We start from the raw sequence: 27,935 nt of genomic DNA on the forward strand, positions 1-27,935 counted from the left end.
AATCAGGTTTCAGAGTAATTTGGCATCATTAGGAGGATAGGAATAAGGGAGCAGAAACTGGAAAAGGAAAACTGTAGTGAAGAATTCACTTAGAGAAGCTGACTGCAGGAAGAATACCTTGAATGTAAATTACATTTCTAAATTGTCATTTCTATGCTGACACAGTGGTATTGTCACGGGATTAGCAATCCAGAGAACCAGGGCAATCCCTGGGGACCCAGGTTCCAATCCCACCGCGGCAGATGGTGGAATTGTAAACTCAATAAAACACCTGGAATTAAAAGTCTGATGATGGCCATGAAACCATTGTCATAAAAACCCCAACTGATTCACTCATGCCCTTTAGGGAAGGAAACGTGCCAACCTTACCCACAGCAATGTGGCTGACGTGCGAAATGGCCTGGCAAGCCACCCAGTTGTATTCAACCGCTACAAAAGGAACACAAAGAAATGAAACCAGACGGATCGCCCTGCACCCACCAAGGTGCTCCAGCTCTGTCAACTCTGCAAAGTCCTCCTAAGATCTGGGGGCCTGGTGCTGAAATTGAGAGAGCAGTCTCACAGAATAGTCGTGCAACCGCCTGCCAAAGTCCAGGGCAAGGAAACCTCCTGCCGATTACCACGTACCGTCCATCCTGATGAATCAGTACTTCCTCCATGTTGGAGTAAGCACTGAGGGTAGCAAGGAAGCAGAATGCACTCTGGGAGGGGGGTCCATCACCAAAAGTGGCTCAGTAGTACCCCCACAGACCGAGCTGGCCGGGTCCTAAAGGACGTCGCTGCTCGACTGGGATTGCGGCAGGTGGCGAAGGAATCAATGAGAGGGAAAGACATACACGACATCATCCCCACCAATCTGCCTGCCGCAGATGCATCTGTCCATGACAGTATCGGTAGGAGTGACCATCACACAGTCCTTGTACAGACAAAGTTGCATCTTCACATCAAGGATACCCACCATCGTGCTGTGTGGCACGACCACCATGCTAAATGGGATAGATTTCGAACAGAATTAGCAACTCAAGACTGGGAGTCCATGAGGCACCATGGGCCATTAGCAGCAACAGAACTGTATTTAATCACAACTCTAACCTCATGGCTTGGCGTATCCCCCACTCTGTCATTACCACCAAGGCAGGGGACCAATCCTTGTACAATGAAGCGTGCAGGAGAGCATGTCAGGAGGAGCACCAGGCATATCTATAAATGAGGTGTCAACCTGGTAAAGCTACAACACAGGACTACTGGAATACCAAACAGCTTAAGCAGCAAGTAATAGACAGAGCTACGCGATTTCATAAACAACAGGTCAGATCTAAGCTCTGCAGTCCTGCCACATCCAGCCGTGAATGGTGGTGGACAATTAAACAACTCACTGGAGGAGGAGGCTCCACAAATATCCCCATCCTCAATAATGATGGGAGGTGTCCTGTGCACAAGACAAAGCTGAAGCATTCTCAACAATCGTCAGCCAGAAGTGGGTGATCCATCTCGGTCTCCTCCGGAGGGCCCCAGCATCACAAATGCCAGTCTTCAGCCAATACGATTCACTCCATGTGATATCAAGAAATGGCTGAAGGCACTGGATTCTGTAAAGGCTATGGGCCCTCACAGTATTCGGCAATTGTACTGAAGACCTATGCTCCAGAACTAGCCGCACCCCTAGCCAAGCTGTTCCAGTGCAGCTACAACACTGGCATCTACCCGGCAATGTGGAAAATTGCCCAGGTGTGTCCTAGACACGGTTAGCAGGATAAATCCAACCCGACCACCTATCTCCCCATCAGTCTACTCTCAATCACCAGCAAAGAAATGGAAGAGGTCATCAACAGTGCTATCAAACAGCACTTACTCAGCAATAACCTGCTCAAGTACGCTCAATTTGGGTTCCGCCCAGGGTCACTCAGCTCCTGACCTCATTACAGCCTTGGGTCAAACATGGACAAAAGAGCTGAAAGCCAGAGGTGAGGTGAGAGTGACTGCCCTCGACATCAAGGCAGCATTTGATCGAGTGTGGCATCAAGGAGCCCGAGCTAAACTGGAGTCAATGGGAATCAGGGAGAAAACTCTCCGCTGGTTGGAGTCATACCCGGCACAAAGGATGATGGTTGTGGTGGTTGGAGGTCAATCATCTCAGCTCCAGGACATCACTGCAGGAGTTCCTCAGGGTAGTGTCCTCGGCCCCAACCATCTTCAGCGGCTTCACCAATGACCTCCCTTCCATCATAAGGTCAGAAGTGGGGATGTTTGCTGGTGGTTGCACCATGTGCAAATGCAGCAAGACCTGGACAATATCCAGGCTTGGGCTGACAAGTGGCAAGTTACATTGGCGCCACACAAGTGCCAGGCAATGACCATCTCCTACAAGAGAGGATCTAACCACCGTCCCTTGACATTCAATGACATTACCATCGCTGAATCCCCCATAATCAACATCCTGGGGGTTACCATTGATCAGAAACTGAACTGGACCCACTGTGGCTACCAGGGCAGGTCAAAGGCTAGGAATACTACAGCAAGTAACTCTCCTCCCGATCCCCCAAAGCCTGTCCACAATCTACAAGGCACAAGTCGACTCCTTCTGCACTGTATGTTCTAAGTTCCAACAAGTTAGGAGTGTGAGGGAATACTCTCCACTTGCCTGGATGAATGCGGCTTCAACAACACTCAAGCAGCTCAACACCATCCAGGACAAAACAGCCCCGCCTGATTGCTCCTCCTTCCACAAACATTCAAACCCTCCACCACCGGCGCCCAGTGGCAGCCGTGTGTACCATCAACAAGATGCACTGCAAGAACGGTAGCACGGGGCAGCACAGTAGCATGGTGGTTAGCATAAATGCTTCACAGCTCCAGGGTCCCAGGTTCGATTCCCGGCTGGGTCACTGTCTGTGCGGAGTCTGCACGTCCTCCCCGTGTGTGCGTGGGTTTCCTCCGGGTGCTCCGGTTTCCTCCCACAGTCCAAAGATGTGCGGGTTAGGTGGATTGGCCATGCTAAATTGCCCGTAGTGTCCTTAAAATTAAGGTTAGGGGGGGGTTGTTGGGTTACGGGTATAGGGTGGATACGTGGGTTTGAGTTGGGTGATCATTGCTCGGCACAACATTGAGGGCCGGAGGGCCTGTTCTGTGCTGTACTGTTCTATGTTCTATGTAACTCACCAAGGTTCCTTAGACAACACCTTCTAAACCCACGACCATTACCATCTAGAAGGACAAGAGCAGCAGATACCTGGAAACCCCACCACCTGGAGGTTCCCCTCCAAGTCACTCACCACCCTGACTTGGAAACATATCAGCCGTTCCTTCACTGTGGCTGGGACAAAATCCGGGAACTCCCTGCATTACAGCACAGTGGGTGTACCTACACCTCAAGGACTGCAGTGGTTCAAGAAGGCAGCTCACCACCACCTTCTGAAGGGCAACTAGGAATGGGCAATAAATGCTGGCCTAACCAGCGATGGCCACATCCTGCAATCCTGGGATACTCAAGGGGCCACAATTGGAGGAGGATAACTCAGAGGGCGGTGGTCAGGCTGGAAAAGATTTGAGACTGGGAGGGGCAAGGCATCGGGGTGAAAATTTTAAAACCAAGGCTTAACGAAGGGACAATGTAGGTCAATGAGAACAGGAGAGGTGGATGAATGGGACTTGGTGAGATTCAAAACATATTGGATGGCCTCAAGTTGTTCTGCGTGCCAATCGCAAGATGTGCTTTTCGTTTTGAACATGGTAAACAAGCTTTTGATATCAATTGGAAATGAGCAGAAACTGTGGTCTAATTTACAGGTAATGCTTAACTTGGGTGGGGTAGGAATTTGTAATAATAATCATCATCTTTATTGCCACAAGTAGGCTTACATTAACATTGCAATGAAGTTACTGTGAAAAGCTCCTAATCGCCACATTCCGGCGCCTGTTCGGGTACACGGACGGAGAATTCAGAACGTCCAATTCACCAAAACAGCACCTCTTTCGGGGCTTGTCGGAGAAAAACGGAGCACCCGGAGGAAACCCACTCAGACACGGAGGGGGGGGGGGGGGGGGGAGAACTTGCAGACTTCCCACAGACAGTTGCCCAAGCCAGGAATCGAACCTGGGATCCTGGTGCTGTGAAGCAACAGTGCTAACCACTGTTGTAGAGTCTTTAAAAAAGCTACGGAATTACAAAAAAAAGTTGCAAATCGGTGTAACCATGACGACAGACCAAAGCCAATTCCGATAAATGCATGGCGTGTCGCACAGGGAAAAGTAAATGGTAGATCTCCTGACTAAACGATGGCTAGGACAAAGATTCGAGGCCTGCAACAGACAGAAACCAAATCATGTCTAGCCATTTCAGAGGAGCAATTAACAAAGCAAACAGAACACTGACCTATATTGATAAATCACTGTAACTTTGTGTGACAGACCAAGGTGCTCTAAACGCTTCATTCAGGGCTGGTCACCAAAGCACAAAGGACGCACCCAAGCCTCGGACGCAGTGCCGAGAATGGCAATAAAGCTGATTCCTGGGGTCAGACAGAGGAACACTAATTGATTCTTCAGCCTCAGATGCAGCTGCACAAGAAGGTAAACGCAGAGAAACGCAGAACAGAGAACAGGAAAGATTGTTCCCTTTCACCATTTCGAGTTCAGTCACAATTTTTAAAATGAGAAAACGCAGGTTCAACATTGTGAACGCAAGTTCAGGACAAGTACATTGCAACGAATCCCAAACTAGATGACGGGGGGGGATCGGAGAATCGGATGCGCTGGTGGCAAATAAGGGGCAGGTTTCTCAGGTCCCCCAGCTGGGTGTTATTCGGCGGTACGCCGTTCCGTGGCAGCGAGAATCGCTCTTCCCGCCGCTTGTCAATGGGATCTCCTATTGAAGCCGTCCCGCATCGCCGGCGGGAAAAGAGGATCCCAACGGCCGTAGAATTCCAGCCAAGATATATCGATGGAAGGATGAGGTAAATTGGTCTGACATTGGCCTCAATGATGCCTTACCTCTCTCTGTGGCTTGAAAAACGCACCGGACGGGATTCTCCCACCTTTATCCGTGGCAGGGCCTGTTGCGAGCAAGAACGGAAAACTTGGCGCTCCAGCCAAAACTCCCGTCAACCTTCAGCGAGCGGCACCGGAAAATCCCAGCCGCGAAGGGGGATGGAAATTTTCGGCCACTTTTCTGCATTGGTTTCCACGTGTGAACATTGCCCTTATACACTCGGGTTTCATTCTGAGAATTAAATTAACAGCAGCCGCTGTGGCACTGTGATTGAAAACAGCTGCTACGTTCAAACCACAAACATTCTTCACTTTTACTGCTTTGAAAAATTCCTTTGTTACACATCCATGTTCCTACTTTCTTCAGCATGTTGTACCCACCCTCAGTCAGCAGGGTGGATCAATTTGTGGAAAGATTATGGCACCAGGGGCCATTCTACCCATCATGTCTGTGCCGGCTGGAAAATAACTATCCCACCTCATCCCACTTTCCAGCTGGTCTCGCAGCCTCACGGGTTACAGCACTTGTGCATTTTAAGTATTTTACCCATTATGGATTTAAATGCAACGTGGGTTCCTGCTCCCTTCACCCTTTCAGGCAGCGACTTCCAGACCTCTCTGTTGAGCAACAATAAATATCCACTCTATCCTGTCCATCATCTGCAAGGCACAAGTCAGGAGTGAATGAAATACTCTCCACTTGCCTGGGTGAGTGCAGCTCCAGCAACAGTGAAGCAACTCCACATCATCCAGGACAAAGCAGTCCGCTTGATTGCTCCCCCTTCCACAAACAATCAAACCCTCCACCACTGACAAACAGTGTCAGCCGTGTGTAACATCAGCAATGTGCACTGCAGGAACTCACCAAGGTTCCTTAGACAGCACCTTCCAATCCCACGACCACTACCATCTAGAAGGACAAGAGCAGCAGATGCCTGGGAACCCCACTACCTGGAGGTTCCCCTCCAAGTCACTCACCGTCCTGACTTGGAAATATATCAGTCGCACTTTCACTATCGCTGAATCAAAATCCCTGCGCTCCCTCCTTAACAGCACTGTGGATGTACCAACGGCGCATGGGCTACAGCGGTTCAAGAAGCTAGCTAACCACCACCTTCTCAAGGACAATAGTGGATGGGCAATAAATGCTGGCCTACCCGGCAATACCCACACCCCGTAAATAATTTTTTTTTTTAAATCTAGGTTGCTCAGAATTTTATGCAATTGAGTGGAAGGCTCAAGTGTCTGACATTCTGAATGTTTATTACCTCCAATACGAAGGATGGTCAGGATTGAAGGGTTCTGCCACCCATTACTGAAACAGCACTGACTCGATCTATCGAGATATCCATGAACAGTTATTGATCTTCCTTGACTCACTTGCCAGGACGAAACGGTTGCAGAAAGAAATCTATTTTCCATTTCATCCATCCTTAAGGTGCCTCAGAATGATTTCGCCAAACCCTGTGTAACTGCGGCCCGAGAACTTGCAGAGACAGGAGATTTTCATTGCATCCAAGGCAGGATAGAAGGCAAAGTCAGTGTGCTAGTCTAACATATCATCCAGACTCCCACGATGAAAAAGGTCTGCCAGATCATTTGAGAAAGACAGTGCATCCAGAATCGGATGCCTTCTGTCTCGTTGGGATAAGAGTTGACCACCCACGAGCAAAACATGTTGGAAATTGTGTGGTGTGATTCAGGAGCCCTATACCAGCATGGGAGTCTCTGCCACACTTGCTGCAGATGAAGGCACTGACTGGGCTGAGAAGGAGTGGATCTGCTGGGCGGTGTTTTCTCCGGTCCCTCCTCTTGGCCAGCTGAATTTTCCATTTCCCTTCCCCTGTTCCAGTGCCCCTCCAAAGCCAGTCTCCAGAAGACAAGGCCATCAGCGGCCTTCTCTTAGTTGTCATCTTCGCACCTCACTTGCAAGCCTCCTGGTACTGTAGGCAGGGGTATCCAGTAGGCCATGACCCTGTGGGCGAGTTCACTTCCCAAAAGGGCTTTGCTCATCCGGTGAACTTAATCGAGCCATCGCAGATGTTGTTGGCTTAGTAATGTGAGTGGAATGATGGGAGTTAGCTGCAGGACTTGTGGTTTGGAGGCCAGCCAAGAGATGCCGGGGATACATCTGGGACAGCGAAGGTGCAAGCTGTTCAGCCTTTTCTCCTGCCTGGCATATGTCATCCAGGTCTCACAACAGTTTTCCTGCACAAGCACTAGTATAAATGATAGTACAGCCCATCGAATTGGAGCTCTCATTTAATACTTCCATCGGTGACCCATTCCCATGAACAGTTGGGAGCACAATCTCCCTGAATTTGCATGCATGATTAAAATAGCTAAAACGTATGTAATTTGATGTTGAGAACGAACCTAAAATTTTGTTAAAATTCAAACAATTGTGAAAAGCCATCCTGCTTGACCGAAGTGTATTTTCTGACTGGGTGCTATTTTTTTTATTATAAATTTAGTGTACCACAAGGACATGCCACCATCAACATCACCACCTCACCAAACAAACAAGAAAGACACTCGACCATAATAATTAATGAATTTTGGACTCATGCATATGTTTTAGACTTATTGTTTAATGATCACTGTTATCATCCCCCCCCCCCCCCCCCCCCCCCCCCCCGGCGTGTCAGCGTGGGTTTCGCCATGTTTTGTTATGCTCTTGACATAACATAAGCTGCTTCCTTGATGTGCACTCTGACAAAGGAAGGTTCAGACATGGAGATAGCTTTAACACATTTATTAAACTGTTAACAATTCTCCTACTTGGATTCGACTCTCCTGTTAATCCTGCTATAGCTACTCAGACTGACGAACCAGTCTGCTACAATCCAGGTGGTGGGTGTGATGTGTTTCAAATCAACCCTGTGTACTCACTGAGTGTCTCCACTGGAAAGAGGAAGATCATGTGTGCTTTGTCTGTTTATATGGGTTGGTGTAATGCCCTCCTGTGGCAGTATCACCTGTGTGTGTGTCATGAATGCCCATTGGTCGTGTCCTATCTTACTGGCCTAATGGTTGAATGTCTGTGTGTCATGTCTCTGGTGCTCCCTCTCATGTCTATCTAGTCTATGTGTATTTACATTAACCCCTTGTGTAGTTACAGTGATGCATATCACCACATCCCCCTTTTTTCGTGTTACATATTTTCTGTAGTGTTAAAGAAAATTGAACAAAAACAGGTAGATAAGTGATGCACTGTTGCAAGCTATGATAACAGTGATCATTAAATAATAAGTCTAAAATATATGCATGAGTCCAAAATTCATTAATTATTATGGTCGAGTGTCTTTCTTGTTTGTTTGGTGAGGTGGTGATGTTGATGGTGGCATGTCCTTGTGAACGCCATCAGTGTCCCTGTGCGTAAGGAACCAAGAAGTGGTCAAATCACTTTGCTGTCTGATTTGGAGCCTTTTTTTCTTCTGATGCTTATGGTAGCGATGTATGCAATCTGTCCTGAAAGCTATGTTGCCTGTTGGTAGTGCAGCAAGCATGAATTGGTAAGATGCATCGTTCTGCCATGGTATGTCATGTACTGAGCTGAGCCGTAACAGTGTCCTGCAGTTGCAGAGTCATACCATGTTGTACCAGTCGTAGTTCCAGTGGCGCTGTGTTTGTCGTGCTTGTTGACCCTGTTTCCTTTGGTACGCTTCTTGTTATTGTCTTTGATGTTGTTGTTGTGTTGGTTGGTTTTGTTGTCGTGTTTGCTGCGCTCAAGGACCACACTCTGTGGATAATACGAGTCCTTCACACAGTTACTCATGTCAGTGTGCTTTGTGGCATCTGCTGTTTCCTTGAGCGTGCCGTCACTGAGTTCGCGGCGCTCCCTATCTGGGGGTCATGTCCGGCTTACTTGAATCAGCTTTGGCTTGTCGATGCTCCCCGTCTGGAGTCTGGTCTGTTTCACCCGAGTCAGTTTTCGCTTGTCGAGGTTTCTTTTTTTTTTTTTTAATAAATTTAGAGTACCCAATTATTTTTTCCAATTAAGGGGCAATTTAGAGTGGCCAATCTACCTATCTTGCACATCTTTGGGTTGTGGGGGTGAAACCCACTGTCGAGGTTTCTTGATGCTCCACGTCCGGAGTCAAGACGTTCAGGAATGCATTTGCTTGCGGAGAGGCTCGAGCGAATGAGGTTTGAAGTAACGTGGTGTCACCGGGGTCACCAGTAGTCTCACTGTGGTTGTCGAGTGCCTCTGTACACACTAGCTGAGGTCTGTCATGTTGCACATCTTGTATGGGAAGTGGGATGCCGTTGTCACTTGTCTCACATGCAGTGGGTAGAGCCTCAGTGTCTTCTTGTCTTTCACTTGAGCTGGGTAGACTGTCAGAGTCTTTCTGTTGTTCACTTGAGCGTGGCAGACTTGCAGCGTCTGCTGATGGTTGCTCAGAGGAGGTTGCTAGACCCTCATGGTCTTGTTCATGCAAGGACTGCGTTCTGGAGTCTTGCGTCGCTTCTATCGTGGAGGCTGTCCACAAGCTCGCTGTGGAGGCTTGTGTCACTCGAGTCACTTCTTGTGTGGAGAAGTGCAGTTGTCTCGCTATGGAGTCTTTCATCGCTTTCTGTGTGGAGGCTGGGACCCGTCATGGTGCGTGGACCACTCTCTGTGTGGAGTCGGGGGCTCTTCGTGGTGCGTGGACCACTCTCTGTGTGGCAGCAGGCAGCTCTCTGTGGGCTTGTACCGCTCTTTGTCTTTTGGCGTCAGGCTGCAGCATAATCCTGCACTCACGAGTCGGGATGTCATATATGCTGGGCTGAAGATTCCCCAATCCAAAGAACTCGTCGTCGGGGTCGTCAATGTACAACACGTCTAGTTGCAGTTCGGATTTGGTACTGGGGTGGCCACCTCCCAAGGTGAAATCTTCGTCTGAGTCGTTGTCTTCCGAGACCATATCATCACGTTTTGTGTCGGAGCTGGCATTGGGCTCGCAGTGTCCAAAGAAGAGTTCAAGGTCTGAGTCATAGTCTTCAAGGACTGTATCATCTCTTTGAGCGGTGCCAGCTGCTTGTTGCAGGGTTCTGCGGAGATTACTTTCAGCTACTGGTCGAATTTCAGGCATTGTGCCGCCGTTCCAGGTGAAAGAATCGGGTTTTACGGCTATAAATTTTTTTTCCCGTGTTATGGGACATTTCCCCTTTAAGTGGGCGTGGTCCGGGGCCTCTGACATCACGAAGCATGTGATGTAGTGCGTAGGAAGCGATTGCGCATATCGCTGTACTTTTACTTGGGGCCGTTTTTGCAATTGCGCATGCGCGGCTTCTCGCATATGCGCAAACGGATCTTCCCATTCTATGCGCTCTTCGCGCAACTGCGCATGTGCGGCTCCTTTCCCAAGATGGCCACCAATCAAAACTGCAGATTTCTTCAATGGAAAGCCTACCTTCGCCTCGTGGTGAGTCTTGGTGCCTCTTTTACTGTTTTTTCTTGTATGTTCCTCGCAGAATTCTTGGAATTTGTCCAGGACTGTCTGCAAATCGCTCTTGTTTTGCCCCTTAGAGGATTTGAAGGTCTGGAAGATTTAATCTGCTTCCGGGCCTGCGATGGTAAGTAGAAGCTTTATTTTTTTCTGCATCTGCCACGCCATCTAGGTCGGACGCTACCAGGTAGATCTCGAATCTCTGCCTGAACCAACTGAGAATACCTTGGTACCTGAGCTGCTGTTGAACCGGAATCTTGAACATCAACTTGCCTGGCTGCTGTTGCTGGTTGTCACTGTTTGCTGAGTTGTAACTATATGGATTTAACAGTCACTCCTGGGTACCATGTTTTGTTATGCTCTGAACGTAGCATAAGCTGCTTCCTTGATGGGCACTCTGACAAAGGAAGGTTCAGACTTGGAGATAGCTTTAACCTACATTTATTAAACTATTAACAATTCTCCTACTTGGATTCGACTCTCCTGTTAATCCTGCTGTAGCTACTCAGACTGACGAACCAGTCTTCTACAATCCAGGTGGTGGGTGTGATGTGTTCAAAATCAACCCTGTGTACTCACTGAGAGTCTCCACTGAGGAAGATCATGTGTGCTGTGTCCTTTTATATGGGTTGGTGTAATGCCCCACTGTGGTAGTGTCACCTCTGTGTGTGTCGTGAATGCCCATTGGTCGTGTCCTATCTTACTGGCCTATTGGTTGAATGTCTGTGTGTCATGTCTCTGGTGCTCTCTCTAGTGTCTAGCTAGTCTATGTGTATTGACATTAACCCCTTGTGTATTTACAGTGATGCATATCACCACATCCCCCACAACCCAAAGCTGTGCGGGGTAGGTGGATAGGCCACGCTAAATTGCTCCTTAATTGGAAAAAATGAATTGGGTACTCTAAACTAATTTTTTAAAATATTGTTCCACTGGAGTTTATTATTACAACAATTCAATGTTAAAATTGCACCTATTCCCAGAAAGGATATTGTGACTGTGGCTGCTATGTCACAGGTTTAAGGGCTAACTAGTTATCTATGTAGAGACTGGGAAGGGAACTTGTATAACGAGGATAGATGGTTGGGTATGTGTTCGTGATTTGTATCTTGCGTACCTCATAATGAAACATCTATGCCCTGATGTTTCATTCCCTTTAGGGAGGGAGGTATGTAAGGATCCTTCCTAATGATTCCCTTATCTCCCCTTTCTTTAATTTTGCTGTTATCATTTTGATCCATGAATGCTTAATGGACATGTAACTTTAAGTCAAGCAGCACAGAGGATGAGGAATTCAACATAGTACATGGTGCTCTAGCTTTGGACAGCAAGACCCAGACTTCTCGGCACCGGAGAGGTGGGTGGACCCGGTTTCATTGACTGGCTGGTGGCCAATGAATTGGCCAAAAGGACGTATGCTGCCCAGTAACAGATGGTGATTGGGTCCTACTCGACTGGATTGAGACCCAAGGAGCTACGTTTGAATCTTGGATACTCAGGGGAAGGACCTGCTCTTATTCTCTCTCTCCAGAAAGGTTGTGGGTGCTGCATTTCTGAAACTGCAGGGGCCTGAATGAGTCTGCACAAAAACCATTACAGGCTGCTAACAGACAGCTGGATTAGAAAGCTTACTTTGAAGTAAGATCTGCTCAAAGTCAACCATCTGAAACAAAGACTCTTGTTCCTTTTATTTATTATTTTCACCCCTCTCCTCCCCTCTGTGTTTGTCTGCCTTGCGTGTCTGTGTGTGTAGAGGCTGGGAGGCAGGGGATACAAGTTAAAGTGAGGGATTAGGAATTAGATAATACTTAACCAGTTGTATTTGCTGCAGATTTCGTGATAGTTATTGTTATAAATAAAAAGTAATTGTGTTTAAATTTGCAAACCTGGAGAGTACTCAATTCATTTTTTCCAATTAAGGGGCAATTTAGCATGGCCAATCCACCTACCCTGCTCATCTTTTTTGGGTTGTGGGGGTGAAACCCATGCAGACACGGGGAGAATGTGCAAACGCCACACGGACAGTGACCCAGAGCCGGGATTGAACCTGGGACCTCGGCGCCGTGAGGCAGCAATGCTAAGCGCTGTGCCACTGTGCTGCCCTTACTTCATTGCACTATTAATGCAAGCCTACTTGTGAAATAATAAAGATTGTAACGTTAATGTTAACCTTGGAGTAGATCACCTGTAGCCTCGCTAAGCCAGGTGTGGAAGTGCAAGGGAACATAAGGAAAGGGCCAATAAAAAAAAAATCTAATTCAGAGAATGGTAAATTCAGGCAGGTTCCATTACAGATCTCAGCACTCAATGGAGCCTCACGGTAGCATGGTGGTTAGCATCAATGCTTCACAGCTCCAGGGTCCCAGGTTCGATTCCTGGCTGGGTCACTGTCTGTGTGGAGTCTGCACGTCCTCCCCGTGTGTGCGTGGGTTTCCTCCGGGTGCTCCGGTTTCCTCCCACAGTCCAAAGATGTGCGGGTTAGGTGGATTGGCCATGCTAAATTGCCCGTAGTGTAAGGTTAATGGGGGGATTGTTGGGTTACGGGTATACAGGTTACGTGGGTTTAAGTGAGGTGATCATTGTTCGGCACAACATCGAGGGCCGAAGGGCCTGTTCTGTGCTGTTCTATGTTCTATGTAGGTTGGCATTTCAGTACAGTAGCGAAGCTGTCTGCCTTTTCAGAGGAGTCATCCTTTGCAACCACACTGCCTACTTTCGGATGTATCAAATTCCCCCGCCCTATCCTTTGACAAAGTTGGAAAAGCAATCATGATTGTTGACTCTCCTGGTCGCTGACAAGCACCAATGGCATGCTGAGGTGTGAGGAGTAAAGGACTTCGAGTTTCAACAATGTAGCAGTGTGGGAACCAGAGGCTGGATTCTCCGATTCTGGGACTATGTTCCCATGCAGGAGTGGAAACGGTGGTGTTTTACGCCAGAAATAAATGGCGTAAAATGGCCACCGCTTCCCCGTTTTGCTGGGGGGCTAGCATGCCGGCAGTGTAGAGCACCCGGAATTGCCGGGTCCGTGGCCGCGCATGCGCACGGTGGCGGCCTGCAGCAGCGGGACCCGGCCCGCGAAATAGAGCCACCCCTTTGACCGGTTCGCACGCCCCGTACCACCCCCCGTGGTGCCCCAGCCCCTAATAAAGCCCAACCCCCCTTGCTGATTGCCCCCCCCCCCGCCTTGCTGATTGGTCCTCCCCCGATCGTAGCGCTGCTGGACTGGCACAGCTGGACTGAATCTGGTCGGTCGGGGGCGGAGCATCGAGGGGCGGACCTCAGGCAATGTCCTGAGGCCGTCGATACGTGGCGCGGCGTACTCTCTGAGTACGCTGCTTTGGAGGGGGCAGTGTATCGTAAAAACGGCACAGTGATTCTCCAGCCAATCGCCGACTGCGATTTTGGCGTGGCCAACCGGAGAACCCAGAAGATCTCAGTAAGGGAAAGATCAAAGACAGACCGCATGAAAAAAGTGGTACTCAGGTATGCGAAACTCAATCGTTAGCAGGTATCTGTTTGTTCTGTCCTCTATGCAAACGTCTATTTTCCCCTCATTGTCAGCACCATCATCCTCCAGGGGAAGGAGATACGGGACTACTGAGCAGCTAATCAGATGCAAGCCTACCAAAGAGCAAGAAATAAAAACCAGACTTGCCCGTTTGTCAGACAAACTAAATATCCCGGTCATATTTTCTCCCCCCTCAAAACAGGACCGCAGCTTGAAAAAGGTTACACACTGTCTGACGGACTGAAACATCCAAACACAAATCTGTGGATTGATCAATCCTTGACTTTTGAACATTATTCTCAGGCAAACTGTCGGTGGCAAAAACAATAAGCAAAAACAGCAAATGCTGGAAATATGAGCTGAGCACATAAGGGGGTCCATCATTGTCGTTTAAAAAAAAAGATAGCAGATCTGTTAGTTATTAGAAAGAAAAATAGAAAATTCCGGAAATCCACGTGACTTCAGTGCCCATCAGAAACAGTAATTCGACGCTTTCGGATCAACTGTCAATACCCAGCGTTTTCTGAAAGGGTCCAGCTGCAACAACACTCCAAAGGCTCGACACCACGCACAGCAAAGTAGTCTCACTTGATCAGTATCTCCCGCCAACGAACTAAATATCCACCCCCTCCAACACCGACACACGGTGGTGTACATAATCTACAGGGAGCATGGTGTCAACGCAACAAACTGACTTCAATAGCAGTATCCACCTCGGCGACCTCCAACAGCTAGAAGGACAAGGACACAGAAACATGGAAAATAGGAGCAGGGGGAGGCCATTCGGCCCTTTGACCCTGCTCCCCCGTTCATTATGATTCTGGCTGATCATCCAGTTCAACACCATGATCCCACCTTCCCCCATATCCCTTGATCTCTTTAGCCTCGAGAGCTATATCGAATTCCTTCTTGAAATTAGACATTTTGTCCTCCACTACTTTCTCTGGTGGCGAATTCTTGGGTGAAGAAATTTCTTCTCACCTCAGTCCTAAAAGGTTTACCCCTTATCTTCAAACTATGACCCCGAGTTCTGGACTCCCCCACCATTGGGAACATTCTTTCTGAATCTACCCTGTCTAATTCTGTTAGAATTTTATCCGTTTCTTTGAGATTCTCCTCCCCTCACCATTCCAAACTCCAACGAATATAATCCTAACTGATTTAGTCTCTCCTCATGTGAAAATGAAATGAAATAAAATGAAATGAAAATCGCTTATTGTCACGAGTAGGCTTCAATAAAGTTACTGTGAAAAGCCCCTAGTCGCCACATTCCGGCGCCTGTCCGGGGAGGCTGGTACGGGAATCGAACCGTGCTGCTGGCCTGCTTGGTCTGCTTTAAAAGCCAGCGACTTAGCCCAGTGAGCTAAACCAGCCCCTAGTGAGCTAAACCAAGTTTTCTTCCAGAGAAACCATTCTGACTTGCATTATTCCTTCATGGTAAGTAGGCCGGATTCTGGAACAGCTTACCTAACCCCGCAGAACCAGAGTAAAGTTACGGTGCAGAAAGAAGCCATTCATCTCATCGTGTCTGCGCCGGCCTAGAGGAAAAGAAAGGAAACTAGCCGCTCACCTTAACCCCACTTCCCAGCACCGTGTCTGCAACCGTGCAGGTTACAACACTTAAGATGCAGATCCAGGTACCTTTTAAATGAGTTGAGGGTTTCGGCCTCCACCATCAACCTAGGCGGTGAATTCCCAGAACTCCCACTACCAAAGCTTTTCCTCAAACCCTTCTACCAATCACCTTGAATCTATGCCCCCTGGTAATTGACCCCTCGAATAGGAGGAAACAGTCTTTCCTGTCGACCTTGCCTAGGCCCCTCAGAATTTTGTATATTTTAAGAGCAATATCACTTCCAGGAGTTCAAGGAGACTCACCACTGTCCTCCCCTGGCAACAGGTGACGCCAAGCGAATACAGCTCCGCCACTACCAGCCACATCCCATAGATTCCTAAAAAGCACACACACAGAACACAACCAGCACTTTGTGCCAAAGAGTTTCATAAACGGCAGGCTGAGATCGACCCAATTTTGTTCAAGAAAGGTCTCAAAGGATGAGGATCAATGGGGTTGAGATACACGTCAGCCAAGATCAAATGGAATGGGCAGCACGGTGACGCAAGTGGTTAGCACGGTTGCCTCACGGCGCCGGGGTCCCAGATTCGATTCCGGCTCCGGGTCACTGTACGTGTGGAGTTTGCACATTCTCCCCATGTTTGCGTGGGTTTCGCCCCCCACAACCCAATGATGTGCAGGGTAGGTGGATTGGCCACGCTAAATTGCCCCTTAACTGGAAAAAATGAATTGGATACTCTAAATTTATGTTAAAAAAAGATCAAACGGAATGACAGAACAGTTTCAAGATGTTCACTATTCCTGTTCCTCGAACTTTCAGAAGAGGAAAAGCCAGTTTTTAATTGATCAATTTACAGATTTGAATCAATCCCCTTCGCCATAAACAGCACCTACTTCCTCCTCCAACATCGTGCCTGCCTCAGCCAATCAGACCAACGGTTGGGTGGAGTTATGAGATAGGGTGGGGGTTTCGGCCTCGGTAAAGCGCACTTTCAGAGGTTCGGCGCAGACCTGAGGGGCCAAATGGCCTCTTTTTTAATAAATTTAGAGTACCCAATTATTTTTTTCCAATTAAGGGGTAACTCAGCGTGGCCAATCCACCTAGCCTGCACACCTTTGGGTTGTGAGGGTGAAACCCACGCAGATACGGGGAGAACGTGTAAACTCAAGAGCAGCAGGGTGGCGCAGTGGTTAGCACTGCTGTCTCAACCCGTCGAAGTCCCAGGTTCGATCCCGGCTCTGGGTCACTCTCCGTGTGGAGTGTGCACATTCTCCCCGTGTCTGCGTGGGTTTCAACCCAAAGATGTGCAGGTAGGTGGATTGAACACGCTAAATTGCCCCTTAATTGAAAAAAATTAATTGGATACGAAAACAAAAGAAAAGAGAATGTGCAAACGCCACACAGTCAGTGACCCAGGGCCGGTATCGAACCGTGAGGCAGCAGTGCTAATGACTGTGCCACCATGCCGCCCCGGCCTGCTTCTGCACTCCAAAGATTCTAGATTCTATTCTATACCGACTCCCAGATCTCTGCTTCCCATCCCTGCGTTTCAATTCCTTTGTGATTTTGCCCCACCCTATTATCGGTAACCACTTTCAGCCCTACTACCACAAGAACCACTCCCTCCCAACCCCACCTCCAAATTATCTGTCCCTCTGCCTTCTTGTGCATCAAGAAGTCCTTTTCCCAATGCCAGTGCCTGCGCCTTTGGCCTTTTTAACCCCGCATTCTGGATTTCCTCCCAAAACTTCGCTCTCTTCCTGGCATTTATTGCCCATCCCTAATTGCCCTTGAACTGAGTGCACGATTTGCTGCATCATTTCAGAGGGACAATTAAGAGACAACCACATTTGGGGCGGCACAGTGGTTAGCACTGCTGCCTCCGGGCGCCGAGGACCAGAGTTCGATCCCGGCCCCGGGTCATTGTCCGTGTGGAGTTTGCACATTCTCCCCGTGCCTTCGTGGGTCTCATCCCCACAGCCCACAGATGTGCAGGATAGGTAAATTGGCCACGCTAAATTGCCCCTTAATTGGGAAAATATATATTTTTTTTTTAATCAACCAGATTTGTTGTGATTCTGGGGTCAAGTGTAGGCCAGGCCAGATAAGGACGGAGGATTTCCCTAAAGCTACATTAGAGAACCACACGGCCTTTTACAACAGTCGATGATAGTTTCACGGTCACCATTACAGAGAGAAGCTTTATAATGCAGATTTATGAATTTAAATATATATTAAAAACCTGTATCATATTCATCTTTCCAAATGAGAAAACAATAAATAATGCAACAAATAAATTCAATATGCTTACATTTCAACGACTGTTTTTTCGACCCTCGGGACGGTTTTTTGCAAGGCTGTCTCAATTCTTTCCATTGTTCTTGGGTCACCTTTGTCTGCCCTGAGTTAACCTAGCAAATGGGGGTCTCCTCCGCCGTCTAGAGAGCCAATGAGTGACCCCATCACCGCCTTTAGGGAAGGTCTGCTCTATTAAATGCCAGTCAGGCATTTCAGTGACAGCGTTTCCCGGTGATCAAGAAACACGGGACCGGAAATCCACAGGCTGGCAGTACCTCACCAACGTTTACAGATGCACCATGGAAAGCATTCTATCTAGCTGCATCACAGCCTGGTATGGCAACTGCTCAGCTCAGGACCGCACGACTTCAGAGAGTCGTGAACACCGCCCAGTCCATCACGCGAACCTGCCTCCCATCCATTGACTCCATCTATACCTCCCGCTGCCTGGGGAAAGCGGGCAGCATAATCAAAGACCCCTCCCACCCGGCTTACTCACTCTTCCATCGGGCAGGAGATACAGAAGTCTGACAACACGCACAAACAGATTCAAAAACAGCTTCTTCCCCGCTGTTACCAGACTCCTAAATGACCCTCTTATGGACTGACCTGATTAATACTACACTCCTGTATGCTTCACCCGATGCCGGTGTCTATGAATTTACAGTGTGTACCTTATGTTGCTCCATTATGTATTTATTTTATTTTCATGTACTAAATGATCTGTTTGAGCTGCTCGCAGAAAAATACTTTTCACTGTACCTTGGTACACGTGGCAATAAACCAATCCTCAGTCAATCCTCCTCACCTTCAAGGGCACTACAGGGGTGGTAGTGATCAGCAAGGGACCCAAGCCACAGGTGAGTGATGGCGGGATGGAGATCTCAAGGAGGGGGTCGCTGGGGTGTTGGAATAAAGTGAAGGGAGCCTGAAAACAAACGGGAATACCAGCAATGGCGGGATTGCCCACTTAGAGTCTCAATTGGCTTCGGGACGGAGTACGGAAGGTGGTGGGGTCTCCACCCGTCACCACCACCACCCACTCCCCACCCCTGCTTCCAAATTCGCCACAGGAAAGGACATGCTGGTACCGCAGTACACGGCAGTGGAGAAACCCATCCACCATTCATACTGTGGCAATGGAGTGAGATGACGATTGAGAGAATGTTGGTGAGGAGGCGCAAGTGCGACAGAAATTAGCTGGCAACAGAGGGGTGAGAACAGCACCGATAATCATACCACTCAACCTCAGTTCTGGGCCAACAGCACTATAGTCAGTCCTGCAAAAGGCACAGTAAACATTTGAAAATAGGTCAAACGGAACTGAAAAGCTGTCAAAACAGAGTCAAACCCGCGGAAAGGCAGGAGCCGTGAGTGGTACAATTTTGTCGGCTGGAGCACAAATGACCAGGCTAAGGGATGGCAAGAACTCAAACAAAGGTCGAGGCTGTGATAAAGCTCTGTCAATCAATTGACTTCGGCCTGACCCAATCCCAAAGGCTACTGCAGCTTCCGCTAACAGATCCCAGGCCCGGGGGCACACTGTGGGAAAGATAGCTCTGCTCCAAAGTGACCTACGATGGATACCTTTCACAACGAATCTGCAGAGTGCAGTCGCTGGCACCAGCATCACTACATTTGATTTATCTCCATCGAGGATGCGTGCATCAGGGCAGAGCGTCAAAATCAACCACCATAATCCAGAGGGAGTGCCAATTAATTGAGTCTGATACGAGTTCAGTTAAGAAGGGTCCCCGTGCTTGCTGCTCTCTACAGAACACGTGTTGGTGTCTCCAGGCCATTCAGCTGAGGCTAAGGAAAAATGCGTGGAATGGAATGCCCCCTGCCACTCCAGCGCAACACCAAGAGGGCGGGTGTCGAGTGATACGACAATCTCAGTGGACACATCCTTGCTCTGTCGGCGGAGGCAGGATGAACCAATCTTTTTAAGGCGGCAGTGGATCGGATCTTGACTCACAAAGGAGTCAAAGGTTATCGAGGGGTGGGCGGAATGTGGAGTTGAAGCCAAGATCGAATCAGCCATGATCTCACTGGATGGTGGAGCAGGTCGAGGGGCCGAATGGCCTTCTCCTAATTCATTTGTTCCTACCTTGTAGAACACAGACCATTCGGCCCATTGAGTCTGCACCAACCCACTTAAGCCTTTACTTCAACCCTATTCTGGCCTCCATGCTGTGAAGATGGAAATAAATGAGGGCAACGTGCAGTAAGGTGAATTGCACAATATATAAATATAAAAAATTAAATTTTAACAAATAAATTGACAAGAGTCATTCATGCTTTTTGTCTTTGGGGATTCCATAAGTGGGCAATATATAAATATAGATATGTAACATATATCGCATGGCGCCTCTGTGTCACATCAATTCTGAAAGCACGGGCGCGATTTACCGGACACATCCCGCCGGAATCAGGACAGAACGCAGCCGGTAGATCCCGCGAAAGGCCTCTTCCGGAATTCCCGATGCTTGTTACGCCTTGTGACATCGAGCGGGATCTCGCGAGAGGTTGTGATCTGGATTCTGCCCACAATGGGTCGGACCCAGGCTTGCAGAGTTAAAGTCAGCTCACTTAACTCTTCCGACGTCGGAGCTAACCAGCTCGCCGAGGAGACCCCAGGCGGGTGCCGTTTAGCACTGGTCCCCACAAACGGGGACCAGGCGGAACGGCACTTGGGGGAGGGGTCTCCCAGGCAGGGTGGTTGGTAGCATCCTGGCACTGCAGATGCCAACCAAGCACCTTAGCACTGCTAGCCTGGCATGCTGGCAGTGCCACCTGGGCACCTGGGCACCGCCACCAGATCTCCAGCCTAGCACTGCCAGGGTGCCCAGGTGGCACTGCCAGGGCACTGCCAGGGTGCCCAGGTGACAGTTTGCCCAATCTAAGGATCTGCCCTGGTGGTATCCTGCCCGAATGAGATGGGGTACCGGGGGCACGAGGAATGAGTTGGGGCGGGTCCAGGGGTCGCATCGATGGGGGGGTCGAGAGACAAGGACAGCATTTTAAAAATGGCGCCCCGATCTCTTCCTGCACTGGCGAGCGGAGCGCCTCAGTGCAGGAAATGCGACTTGGTGGGGCAGTCCCCATCGAGGCCCAAAACAAATAGCGTGCCGTTAGATACCAGGGACCCCTCTAATCCCGCCCAGAACGGACTCGTTTTATTTTGATACGACCGTGCCCCACATCCCCAATTGTTTACAGGTGGCACCAGCTGCCAATCCCGATCAGATCCTGCTTTATTGATTTTGGATTTACCCACCAAACTGACCTAAAAACAAATCTCCGCCGCAATCCAGGGAAAAAAAAAATACAAAAGTACGGTCGGGGTTCCCAGAGCTTTCGGGACAGTATTACCAGGACTCGAGGGATGCAGTTTGGACACTTGCCCGAGACCTCAACCTACCACACTGGTTACAATTGGACTCCCAGTCCAGTGGACTCCCGTTACTATAAAGAAAAGTGATGCAATAATAGTGTTTATGAGAGTTTTCTCCAAGGGAACCATTCTCCTAACATTCCATTCCTTCCGCTGTGCAAGCCGCTTAAAAAAAAATTTTAATGGAGAAATGTTAGCTTCTCCACCCATTACCCCGGCGACTGACTACCGGGGAGGAAAACGTTAGTAAACTCTGACAAGTCCATCAAGAATCACAGTTTCCCGGGCCACTAAACTGAGCTGCTGTTCCGAGAAAAAGGGGGAACATCAGGAAGGAGAGGCAGCACTGAAATGTGGCTTGGATAGACGTTTATCTGTCACTAAGGGCGGCACGGTGGCTAGCACCGCTGCCTCACAGCTCCAAGGACCCGGGTTCAATTCCGCCCCATGTGGACTCTGCACGTTCTTCCCGCGTCTGCGTGGGTTTCGTCCCGGTGCCCCGGTTTCCTCTCACAGTCCAAAGATGTGCAGGTAGGTGGCCATGCTAAATTGGCCCTTAGTGTCCGAAAAGGTTAGGTGGGGGTAGCACGGTGGCGCAGTGGGTTAGCCCTGCTGCCTCACGGCGCCGAGGTCCCAGGTTCGATCCCGGCTCTGGGTCACTGCCAGTGTGGAGTTTGCACATTCTCCCCGTGTCTGCGTGGGTTTCGCCCCCACAACCCAAAGATGTGCAGGGTAGGTGGATTGGCCACGCTAAATTGTCCCTTAATTGGAAAAAATGAATTGGGCACTCAAAATTTATTTTTAAAAAGGTTAGGTGGGCTTATTGGGTTACAGGGATAGGGTGTCAACTCGATGGGCCGAATGGCCTCCTTCTACACTGTAAATTCTACGAATCTATGAAATTCTATAGTCTTGTGGACCAGCATGGTAAGAGAGGAGGTTGTAAAAAGAAAATACACAATCCATATGCTAAAACGATATTTTTCCACCCCTCACTTTCTGAGCACAAAAGAAAAATAATTTCAGGCTAATTGGGAAGAAGTTTGGTCAGGAGGGCCCACCTACACCCTGCCTCCTTCTCCAGATCTGGATATCGATTAACAACAACAGCAGAAAACACAGTAAGGAGAGAGGAGACCCCGTTATCCTTTGCAAGGAAGAGATCCTACTGGAAACCAGGAGGAAAGGATGGGAGGGGAGAGATAGATGCGTGCAGGACTCCCATTGTCTGTGGAGGACGGATCTCTCGCCTGTGCAACATTGATACATGCATTCCTCCCCACCTCCCTCCCCGAACATGCTCAGGAAGCCGACCTGCCTGTCGTGACGCTGAGCACACACACACACACACACACACTAAATCCCACAAACCTGAATCGTTTTTCAAACACACAAATCAGAACAAAACGAAAAGGGGGGTGGGGGGGGGGGGCAGAGGGAGAGAGCTGCGTGTACAACATTTCGTTTTGGTGGTGGGGGGGTTGAGCAAGTGAGGCTGCAAAAGAAAAATCGTGCAAAAGGCAGCCAAAAAAAAGGGATCTCGATTGATTGATTGATTGCCCCCAGGTCTCTCTTTTGCCCCTCTGCATCCACAATGAGATGCAATGCAATGGCAACAATACCTGGGTGTGATCCTGGAGGGGCCAAAAGACACCCGGGAGGGGGGGGGCTGCACCTAGGAAAAAGCGATGCACCTTCCAAATACTGACCGATGCAAATCTCTTGGTCACCCCCCCCCCCAGCTGTAGCTATTTTGCAATTGTAGCAATTTGCAACCCCATCACTGGGGGGGAAGAGAGGGGCAGCAATGGGGGGGGGGGTGAAATTAACACATTTAATGAATGAAGACCATCTGTATCTTTCCTTTACGACTCCCCCCTCCCCTCCTCCCACATGGAGGTTGCACACGTACCTTTTTTATCCAGGGAAGAGCTTTCTCCTACCACCAGCGGACACACACACACAAAGCTAGCTGCGGCGATTAGATTTTAAATCCACACATCTCTCTCTTTCTCTGCCTTGCTCGGAGGCTGTGGCGGCGATGTTTCCACTCAAGGCATCCACCTCACTCTCCCCTCGACCCTGCCAATGAAATAATGCGGGGCATTCGATAAATCTCCAGGGTTGGTTCACAGAGCCGGGCTGCCTGCAGCGCTTCAATGGGTTGTGTGTGTGGTTTTTTTTTTGCTTCTCTCTGTAGGAGCAAAGCAGCTCTCCCCCCCCCCCCCCCCCCCAATCCTATGCTATCCCGCCCCCCCCCCCCCCCCAATCCTAGCAGATGGCTGGAATAGCTCTTGATAGCACTGTGGCGGATTAATACACACACAAGAGTGGGGGCAGACACACACAGATAGATAGAGAGACACACATTGCAGCAAACTGGCATAAGACACAGACAGCACATGGCTCGGGCAGAGTGTTTAAGGGTTCCTCCCTCACGCCTGTAAGTCGGGCAGGGGGGGAAAACAAACAACACCCAATGTTACTTTTTTTTAAAATATAAATTTAGAATACCCAATTATTTTTTCCCCCCAATTAAGGGGCAATTTAGCGCGGCCAATCCACCTACCCTGCACATATTTGGGTTGTGGGGGGAAACCCACGCAGACACGGGGGAAAATGTGCAAACTCCACACGGACAGTGACCCGGGGCCGGGATTCGAACCCGAGACCCCAGTGCCGTAGTCCCAGTGCTAACCACTGTGCCACCGAGCTTCCCCCCACCAATGTTACTTTTAACCATCTGCAAAGAATCAGCTGGTTCCTTTTGTTTGGCCAATTCGATAAAGGTGAAAATGCACATCCAGACATAGAAACAGCTTCTTCCCCACAGCTACTAGACACCTCAACGACTCCCCCTCGGACTGATCTGTTCCCTGTAAGAACACTATTCACGACGCCCTATGCTGCTCTTGCTCATGTATTTTGCTTTGTTTGGCCTCTTGTTCTGCCTGTAACCAATCACTGTTTGTTGACGTACCATTTGTCAATGTACTCTGTTGATTATTCTTTTTGTCTACTATGTACGTACTGTGTACGTTCCCTTGGCTTCATGCTAGAGACCTGGGCCGGGATTCTCCCCTACCCGGCGGGGCGAGAGCCCGGCGTAGCGGAGTGGCGCCAACCACTCCAGCGTCGGGCCTCCCCAAAGGTGCAGAATTCTCTGCACCTTTGGGGGCTAGGCCCGCGCCGGAGTGGTTGGCACCACGCTGACTGGCGCCAAAACCGGCGGCAACAGCCTTTGACGCCCACTGGCCGGCGTCGGGGCTGGCCGAAAGGCCTTCGCCGGTTCGTGCATGCGCCGGTGCATCAGCTGCCGCTGACGTCACCAACGGCACATGCGCGGTAGGGGGGTTCTCTTCCGCCTCCGCCATGGTGGAGGCCGTGGCGGCGGCGGAAGAAAAAGAGTGCCCCCACAGCACTGGCCCGCCCGCCGATCGGTGGGCCCTGATCGCGGGCCTGGCCACCATGGGGGCACCCCCCCCCGAGGTCCAATCGCCCCGCGCCCCCTCTCCCCCCGGGGGCCCACTCGCGCCGCCAATCCCGCCGCCACCAGAGGCGCTTGAAACCACGGCAGCGGGATTGGCCTGTCAGCGGCGGGACTTCGGCCCATCGCGGGCCGGAGAATTGTTGCAGGGGGCTCGCCTATTGGGGCGGCATGATTCCCGTCCCCGCCAATTCCCAGGTGGCAGAGAATTTCGGCCACGGCGGGGCAGGATTTTCGCCGGCCCCGGGCTATTCTCCGACCCTGTGGTCCATGGGTATTTTGTTTTTGTTGGGACTGATCCTGCGTATTTCTCTGACCCTATATTTGATGCACTGCTCTCTGTTATACTTGTTGTCCCCACTTTGCTAATTAAGGTGTCAACTCATGGCTCTGTCTCTAGCACTATCGCCTGTGTCAGAAGTGTGCAGATTCAGGGCTAACACCAGAGATAATTGTATGAGGTGCCATTCTTTTAATCTGGTAAAGCAAAGTGCAATCTGTCTCTTCGGGTGGGTATGAAAGATTATGTGACATGTTGAAGAACATCCTGCAGTTCCCCCTGGTGTCCTGGCCAATGTTCATTCCTAACTCCACCAAAGGTGAGTGAAACCAGTCTGTCAGATCTCCGCTGTTTGTGAGGTCCTGCTTCAAGTTACGCAAGATCTTGCTCCTTCGACAGCACCTTCCAAACCCACGACCTTTGCCGCCTAGAAGGACAAGAGCAGCAGATACTTGCAAGTTCCTCTCCAAGCCGCTCGCATCATCCTGACTCGGAACTACAGCGACCACTCCTTCACTGTGGCTGGGTCTAATCCTGGAACTCTGTTCCACAGTATTTATATGGCTGGGTCCAGTTCAGTTTCTGGTCAATGGTAACTCCCAGGATGGTGATAGTGGGGGATTCAGCAATGATCATGCCATTGAATGTCAAAGGGATAGGGATATGTTCTCCTTTACTGGACATGGTCATTTCATGGCACTTGTGTGGCGCGAAAGTTACTTTTTTTTAAAATATTTTTACTCAACATTTAAAAATTTTTACACCAACAATACCTAACGCCCTCCAAATCCTCACCCGTTGGCAGAAACCAGGTCTCCACAGTGCAAAATAAACAACCCCAATCTCTGGTGGAACCCTCATCTGCCACTCTCAGGGTAAATTTCACCTTTTCCAAGGCCTAAACCTCCAACAGGCCCTCCAGCCACGTCGAGGCACTGGAGAGAGAGGCTGACCTGCACCCCAACAGGACCCTGCTGCGATCGATCGATCAGGCGAAGGCTAAAACGTCTACCCTCGCTTCCGTCTGCAGCTCCGACACCCCGAATATGGCTTCTCGGGGTCCCGGCTCCAATTCCATATGCAGAACCTCGGACATGGTGCTAAGAAACAACCTCCAATCTCTCTCCAACTTCGGGCAGGACCAGAACATATGGACACGGTTGGCTGGTCCCCTCCCACAAACACCCGGCTCATCCCTGCCCTCGATAAGTGCTCCCTATACACCACTTTTAGTTGAATCAACCCCAGCCTTGCACACGAGGTCGAGGCATTGATCCTTCGCAGCACTTTGCACCATAATCCTTCTTCCAGCCCCAATCCCAACTCTTCCTCCCACTTGGCCTTAATCCCTTCCATGGATTCCTTATCCTCCTCCATAATCCTTACATAAATCGCTGAGACAACCCCACTCTCCAACCTCCCCGACAGCACCTTCTCCAGCAACAAGGGGTAGGCTGGCACCACTGGGAAACTCGAGAAAGTCTTGTGAAATTCGGCACCTGCATGTACCTGAATCCCTCCTCACGCTGCAGCACATATTTCACCCACAACTCTTCCAGACTTGTGAATCTCCCCTCCAGAATCAACGCCTTTATCTCTTTTATCTTCTTTTTTTAATACATTTAGAGTATCCAATTATTTTTTTCCCAATTAAGGGGCAATTTAGCGTGGCCAATCCACCTACGCTGCACATATTATTATCTTTGGGTTGCGGGAGCGAGATGCACGCAGACACGGGACGAACGTGCAAACTCCACACGGACAGTGACCAGGGGCCGGGATCGAACCCGGGTCCTCGGCGCCGTGATGCAGCAGTGCGAACCACTGCGCCTCCGTGCCGCCCCCTTCATCTCTTTTAAACCTTTCTCCCCCCATCCACAGAACCTTGCCTCCATCCCCCCCCCCCCCCCCCCCCTCGGCTCAAACCTATGCTTCCCTCTTATTACCCTCGACCCTGTCCTCATCTTGAAAGCTGTGGAAATTGCCCCCAGATCCTCAGCATGGTTACCGCTACCGGATTCCCAGAATACTTTCCTGGGGCTAGCGGCAGCTTTGCCAGCGCCCGCAATCCCAACCCCCTACAGGGCAGCACGGTAGCACAGTGCTTAGTACAGTTGCTGTACAGTTCCAGAGACCCAGGTTCGAATCCCGGCTTGGGTCACCGTCTGTGCAGAGTCTGCACATTCCCCTCCGTGTCTGGGTGGGTTTCCTCCGGATGCTCCGGTTTCCTCCCACAGTCCAAAGATGTGCAGGTTAGGTGGATTGGCCGTGCTAGATTGTCCCTTAGTGTCCAAAAAGGTGAGGTGGGGCTACTGGGATACAGGGATAGGGTGGAGGCATGGGCTTAACTAGGGTGCTCTTTTCAAGGGCCGGGGAAGACCCGGTGAGCCGAATGGCCTCCTTCTGCATTGTAAATTCTATAATTCTATGAACCCCACCTCCTTCCGCACGCACAAAGGTTCAGACTCCTCCAGCCCCGTATTCTCCACCCAGTAACAGTGTAACAAGTTCACAAACCCCCCGACTGCCACCCCCCTTTAGAGCAGCACCTTCCTTCTCCTCGCCACCTATCCTGCCCACGACGATGAGACCAGCATATCCACCCCTCAAAAAGATGCTTTTGGCAAAGCAAAAAGACCGGTTGACACTGGAACACGTTTGGTAGCCCGGCGGCCTCAGCTACAGTCCCCTCCCCCACATCAAAAAGACAAAACCACACCCCTCCAATCCCCATTCCATAAAGAAAAAACGAAACAGAGTTACCCATAACACCCGTGCAAGAAAAAGAACCCAACAAGGAAAAAAACGAAGAAACAACTCAGGTACAAAAACTGTCAAAAGGCCATTTGCAGTCCAGTTCCAGGACTTCACCAACGCCTCCCCCTCCACCGCCGTCTCAAAATAATTGGGGTCTCTGCCATTGTGCGCGACCCTCAGCTTCACTGGGTAGACCACACTAAACTGCAC

The 27,935-nt window shown here is 49.8% G+C and overlaps 1 protein-coding gene across 4 annotated transcripts in view; it reads right to left on the reverse strand.

The window, feature by feature from the left end:
* LOC119959007 (spectrin beta chain, non-erythrocytic 1-like) overlaps positions 1-27,935 on the reverse strand; it is a 295,476-nt gene that overhangs the window by 261,786 nt on the left and 5,755 nt on the right. Inside the window, exon 2 of one of the 4 annotated variants that reach the window (XM_038787550.1) lies at positions 23,114-23,283. The exons of 1 other annotated variant lie outside the window; for it this stretch is intronic. The gene's annotated coding sequence lies outside the window, so the exon portion shown is untranslated. Of the gene's footprint in view, positions 1-23,113; positions 23,401-27,935 lie in introns of those variants that run through there. 2 more of the 4 variants (XM_038787555.1, XM_038787554.1) reach the window with 2 other exon arrangements.

Source organism: Scyliorhinus canicula, chromosome 31 (genome assembly GCF_902713615.1).
Source record: "Scyliorhinus canicula chromosome 31, sScyCan1.1, whole genome shotgun sequence".
NCBI classification, from domain to species: Eukaryota; Metazoa; Chordata; class Chondrichthyes; order Carcharhiniformes; family Scyliorhinidae; genus Scyliorhinus; species Scyliorhinus canicula.